The following is a 6,472-nucleotide window of genomic DNA, read 5'->3' as shown; positions in this document are numbered from 1 at the left end:
CTAATATCACCACCACCAACACCCCTTTGTCCTTTTGTCTATGACATCATTGACAATCTCTCCTTTCCCTCCACCTATCACTGGCCCTCTATCCAGCTCTGGTTAGGACACAATGTACAGCCATGTGTGTGTGTTTAATACCTTGTTGTAACCTAATACATGTCACATTTAGTTGGATTTAAAAGCTCTGGAGACCTGGTGGTCTTATTCCTGAGTTTGGATCTGCAACTCCAAACACACCGATTGGAAATCTAGGTGATGACAGTTGTTGAACATTTTGCTCTGGGATTTTAAATAACTCGGCCTCACCGACTGCTGAATCATAACAGGAGAGTCGGAACAATTTGTAGGAACTGTCGCTGGCCTTTCACATCTGGGCCAGTGGCGCAATGGATAACGCGTCTGACTACGGATCAGAAGATTCCAGGTTTGAATCCTGGCTGGTTCTGAGGGAGCAAAGCTTTTAAAATTAGTTCACAAACTCTAGTTATATTTGAGGGAAAAATGTCTTTGATATTTCATGAAAACCATTCGAAGCGCCAACAACTCATCGCCGCCCCTGCTTGTCCCTCTGTTCCAATCCCAGCCCCAGTTGTGTATTCAATACACCCCCTGACCTTCCGCACTCTGATGCTGAAGGTTCAGTGCTCAGTAAAGGACTTAGTTTCATACCCTTACGCCCTCACCTCAATGAATTTCGGGCTCGGCATGATACTGAACTCTTCTTCCGCCATCTTCGTCTCTGGGCTCAATTCTTTGGGCAGGAGTCCTCTCCCCGTTCAACGGATCCTTTCACCCACCACCAATATTCTCCCTCCACCTGGACCCCTTCCTCTGGATTCTTACCTTCTCTTGACCTTTTCATTGAGAACTGTCGGCGCGACATTAGTCGTCTCAATTTCTCTGCTCCTCTCACCCACTCTAATCTCTCTCTCTCTGAACTTGCTGCACTCCATTCTCTCAGGTCCAACCCTGACATTGTCATCAAACCCGCTGACAAGGGTGGTGCTGTTGTTGTCTGGCGCACTGACCTCTACCTCGCGGAGGCTGAGCGTCAACTCGCAGACACTTCGTCCTACCTCTCCCTGGACCATGACCCCACCACTGCACATCAAGCCATTGTTTCCAGGACTGTCACTGACCTCATCTCCTTTGGGGATCTCCCTCCCACAGCTTCCAACCTGATAGTCGCTCAACCTCGGACGGCCTGCTTCTACCTCCTACCCAAAATCCACAAACAGAACTGCCCCGGTAGACCGATCGTGTCAGCTTGCTCCTGCCCCACAGAACTCATTTCTCCTTATCTTGACTCCCTTCTCTCTCCCCTTGTCCAGTCCCTTCCCACCTACATCCGTGATTCCTCTGACACCTTACGTCACATCAAAAATATCCAGTTCCCTGGCCCCAACCGCTTCCTCTTCACCATGGACGTCCAATCCCTCTACACCTCCATCCCCCACCAGGATGGTCTGAGGGCCCTTAGCTTCTTCCTCGAACAGAGGCCCGAACAATCCCCATCCACCACTACTCACCTCCGTCTGGCTGAACTTGTTCTCACACTGAACAATTTCTCCTTCAACTCCGCTCACTTCCTCCAAATAAAAGATGTGGCTACGGGTACCCGCATGGGCCCCAGCTATGCCAGTCTCCTTATGGGGTATGTGGAACATTCCTTGTTGCAGTCCTACTCCGGCCCCCTTCCACAACTCTTTCTCCGGTACATCGATGATTACTTCGGTGCCGCTTCATGCTCTCGACGGGACTTGCAAACATTTATTAATTTTGCTTCCAATCTCCACCCCTCCATCATTTTCACGTGGTCCATCTCTGACACTTCCCTTCCCTTCCTTGACCTCTCTGTCTCAATCTCTGGTGATAGACTGTCCACCAATATCCATTACAAACCCACCGACTCCCACAGCTATCTCTACTACAGCTCCTCACACCCCGCTTCCTGTAAGGACTCCATCCCATTCTCTCAGTTCCTTCGCCTCCATCGCATCTGTTCCGATGATGCTACCTTCACAAAAGGTTCCTCTGACATGTCCTCCTTCTTCCTTAACCGAGGTTTTCCACCCACGGTCGTTGACAGGGCCCTCAACCGTGTCCGGCCCATCTCCCGCGCATCCACCCTCACACCTTCTCCTCCCTCCCAGAAACATGATAGGGTCCCCCTTGTCCTCACTTATCACCCCACCAGCCTCCGCATTCAAAGGATCATCCTCCGCCATTTCCGCCAACTCCAGCATGATGCCACCACCAAACACATCTTCCCTTCACCCCCCCAGTGGCATTCTGCAGGGATTGTTCCCTCCAGGACACCCTGGTCCACTCCTCCATCACCCCCTACACCTCAACCCCCTCCCACGGCACCTTCCCATGCAACCGCAGAAGGTATAACACCTGCCCCTTCACTTCCTCTCTGCTCACTGTCCAAGGGCCCAAACACTCCTTTCAAGTGAAGCAACATTACTCTTGTACTTCCCTCAATTTAGTTACTGCATTCACTGCTCCCAATGTGGTTTCCTCTACATTTGAGAGACCAAACGCAGACTGGGTGACCCGCTTTGGGGAGCACCTTCAGTCTGTCCGCAAGCATCACCCAGACCTCCCTGTCGCTTGCCATTTTAACCCTCCACCCTGCTCTCTTGCCCACATGTCTGTCCTTGGTTTGCTGCATTGTTCCAGTGAAGCCCAACGCAAACTGGAGGAACAACACCTCATCTTCCCACTAGGCACTTTACAGCCTTCCGGACTGAATATTGAGTTCAACAACTTTAGATCATGAACTCTCTCCTCCATCCCCACCCACTTTCTGATCCAAATCTATCTGTACCTTCACCCCCACCCCAACCCCACTAGGGCTATTTGTACCTTCCCCCCACCCCACCCCCACTAGGTCTATCTGTACGTTGCTCGTCCTGCTTTCTACCCTTCACTAGCACATTCCTTAGGTAATATCACCACCTTCAACACCGCTTTGTTCTTTTGTCTGTAACATCTTTTGGTTATCTCCACCTATCACTGGCCCTCTATCCAGCTCTACCTGTCCCACCCTCCCTTAAACCAGCTGATGCTTCACCTCTTTTCTATTCTTCCTTAGTTCTGTTGAAGAGTCATACGGACTCGAAACGTTAACTGTGTCCCTCTCCGCAGATGCTGCCGGACCTGCTGAGTTTTTCCAGCTCTATTTGTTTCGGATTTCCAGCCTCTGCAGTTATTTTTGCTTTTATGTGTGTGTTTAATACCTTGTTGTAACCTAATACATGTCTCATTTAGTTGGATATAAAAGCTCTGGAGACCTGGTGGTCTTATTCCTGAGTTTGGAGTTCCATCTCCAAACACACCGATTGGAAATCTAGGTGATGACAGTTGTTGAACATTTTGCTCTGGGATTTTAAATAACTCGGCCTCACCGGACTGCTGAATCATAACAGGAGAGTCGGAACAATTTGTAGGAACTGTCGCTGGCCTTTCACATCTGGGCCAGTGGCGCAATGGATAACGCGTCCGTACTACGGATCAGAAGATTCCAGGTTTGAATCCTGGCTGGTTCGGAGGGAGCAAAGCTTTTAAAAATAGTTCACGAACTCCAGTGACATTTAAAGGAAAAATGTCTTTGATATTCCATGAAAACCATTTGAAGCGCCAACAACTCATCGCCGCCCCTGCTTGTCCCTCTGTTCCAATCCCAGCCCCAGTTGTGTATTCACTACACCCCCTGACCTTCCCGACTCTGATGCTGAGTTCAGTGCTCAGTAAAGGATTCAGTTTCATACCCTTACGCCCTCACCTCAATGAATTTCGTGCTCGGCATGATGCTGAACTCTTCTTCCGCTGTCTTCGTCTCCGGGCTCACTTCTTTGGGCAGGAGTCCTCTCCCAGTTCAACGGATCCTTTTACCCACCTCCAATATTCTCCCTCCACCTGGACCCATCCCTCTGGATTCTTACCTTCTCTTGACCTTTTCATTGAGAACTGTCGGCGCGACATTAGTCGTCTCAATTTCTCTGCTCCTCTCACCCACTCTAATCTCTCTCTCTCTGAACTTGCTGCACTCCGTTCTCTCAGGTCCAACCCTGACATTGTCATGAAACCTGCTGACAAGGGCGGTGCTGTTGTTGTCTGGCGCACTGACCTCTACCTCGCAGAGGCTGAGCGTCAACTCGCAGACACTTACTCCTCCCTCTCCCTGGACCATGACCCCACCACTGAACATCAAGCCATTGTTTCCAGGACTGTCACTGACCTCATCTCCTCTGGGGATCTCCCTCCCACAGCTTCCAACCTGATAGTCGCCCAACCTCGGACGGCCCGCTTCTACCTCCTACCCAAAATCTACAAACAGAAACATTAATTAATTTTGCTTCCAATCTCCACCCCTCCATCATTTTCACGTGGTCCATCTCTGACACTTCCCTTCCCTTCCTTGACCTCTCTGTCTCAATTTCTGGTGATAGACTGTCCACCAATATCCATTACAAACCCACCGACTCCCATAGCTATCTCGACTACAGCTCCTCACACCCCGCTTCCTGTAAGGACTCCATCCCATTCTCTCAGTTCCTTCACCTCCATCGCATCTGTTCCGATGATGCTACCTTCAAAAAAGGTTCCTCTGACATGTCCTCCTTCTTCCTTAACCGAGGTTTTCCACCCACGGTCGTTGACAGGGCCCTCAACCGTGTCCGGCCCATCTCCCACGCATCCGCCCTCACACCTTCTCCTCCCTCCCAGAAACATGATAGGGTCCCCCTTGTCCTCACTTATCATCCCACCAGCCTTCGCATTCAAAGGATCATCCTCCGCCATTTCCGCCAACTCCAGCATGATGCTACTACCAAACACATCTTCCCTTCACCCCCCCCGGTGGCATTCCGCAGGGATCGCTCCCTCCGGGACACCCTGGTCCACTCCTCCATCACCCCCTACACCTCAACCCCCTCCCACGGCACCTTCCCATGCAACAGCAGAAGGTGCAACACCTGCCCCTTCACTTCCTCTCTGCTCACTGTCCAAGGGCCCAAACACTCCTTTCAAGTGAAGCAACATTTCACTTGCACTTCCCTCAATTTAGTTACTGCATTCGGTGCTCCCAATGTTGTCTCCTCTACATTGGAGAGACCAAACGCAGACTGGGTGACCCGCTTTGGGGAACACCTTCAGTCTGTCCGCAAGCATCACCCAGACCTCCCTGTCGCTTGCCATTTTAACCCTCCACCCTGCTCTCTTGCCCACATGTCTGTCCTTGGCCTGCTGCATTGTTCCAGTGAAGCCCAACACAAACTGGAGGAACAACACCTCATCTTCCCACTAGGCACTTTACAGCCTTCCAGAATAGGGCTATCTGTACCTTCACCCCACCCCCACCCCCACTAGGGCTATCTGTACATTTCCCCCCCTCCCCACCCCACCCCCACTAGCTCTATCTGTACGTTGCTCGTCCTGCTTTCTACCATTCACTAGCACTTTCCTTTCGATAATATCAGCACCTTCAACACCGCTTTGTTCTTTTGTCTGTGACATCTTTTGGTTATCTCCACCTATCACTGTCCCTCTATCCAGCTCTACCTGTCTCACCCTCCCTTAAACCAGCTGATGCTTCACCTCTTTTCTATATTTCCTTAGTTCTGTTGAAGAGTCATACGGACTCGAAACATTAACTGTGTCCCTCTCCGCAGATGCTGCCGGACCTGCTGAGTTTTTCCAGCTCTATTTGTTTCGGATTTCCAGCCTCTGCAGTTTTTTTTGCTTTTATGTGTGTGTGTTTAATACCTTGTTGTAACCTAATACATGTCACATTTAGTTGGATATAAAAGCTCTGGAGACCTGGTGGTCTTATTCCTGAGTTTGGATCTGCAACTCCAAACACACCGATTGGAAATCTAGGTGATGACAGTTGTTGAACATTTTGCTCTGGGATTTTAAATAACTCGGCCTCACCGACTGCTGAATCATAACAGGAGAGTCGGGACAATTTGTAGGAACTGTCGTTGTCATTTCGCATCTGGGCCAGTGGCGCAATGGATAACGCGTCTGACTACGGATCAGAAGATTCCAGGTTCGAATCCTGGCTGGTTCAGAGGGAGCGAAGCTTTTAAAAATAGTTCACAAACTCCAGTTACATTTGAGGGAAAAATGTCTTTGATATTCCATGAAAACCATTCGAAACGCCAACAACTCATCGCCGCCCCTGCTTGTCCCTCTGTTCCAATCCCAGCCCCAGTTGTGTATTCACTACACCCCCTGACCTTCCCGACTCTGATGCTGAAGGTTCAGTGCTCAGTAAAGGTCTCAGTTTCATAAACTTACGCCCTCACCTCAATGAATTTCGTGCTCGGCACGATGCTGAACTCTTCTTCCGCCATCTTCGTCTCCGGGCTCACTTCTTTGGGCAGGAGTCCTCTCCCCGTTCAACGGATCCTTTCACCCACCACCAATATTCTCCCTCCACCTGGACCCCTCCCTCTGG

At 50.4% G+C, this 6,472-nt stretch overlaps 2 non-coding genes across 2 annotated transcripts; both read left to right on the top strand.

Annotated features, from left to right (window-relative positions):
- Positions 1 to 375: 375 nt before the first annotated feature.
- trnar-acg lies at positions 376 to 448 on the top strand. Its single transcript has one exon. It is a non-coding gene; the product is annotated as a tRNA-Arg (tRNA).
- A 5,561-nt stretch (positions 449 to 6,009) lies between these two features.
- On the top strand, positions 6,010 to 6,082 carry trnar-acg. The gene has a single exon. It is a non-coding gene; the product is annotated as a tRNA-Arg (tRNA).
- The last annotated feature ends 390 nt before the right edge of the window (positions 6,083 to 6,472 follow it).

This window comes from Carcharodon carcharias (genome assembly GCF_017639515.1).
Source record: "Carcharodon carcharias isolate sCarCar2 chromosome 27 unlocalized genomic scaffold, sCarCar2.pri SUPER_27_unloc_11, whole genome shotgun sequence".
Classification (NCBI taxonomy): domain Eukaryota; kingdom Metazoa; phylum Chordata; class Chondrichthyes; order Lamniformes; family Lamnidae; genus Carcharodon; species Carcharodon carcharias.
This window is presented reverse-complemented; position numbering and strand designations above follow the sequence as displayed.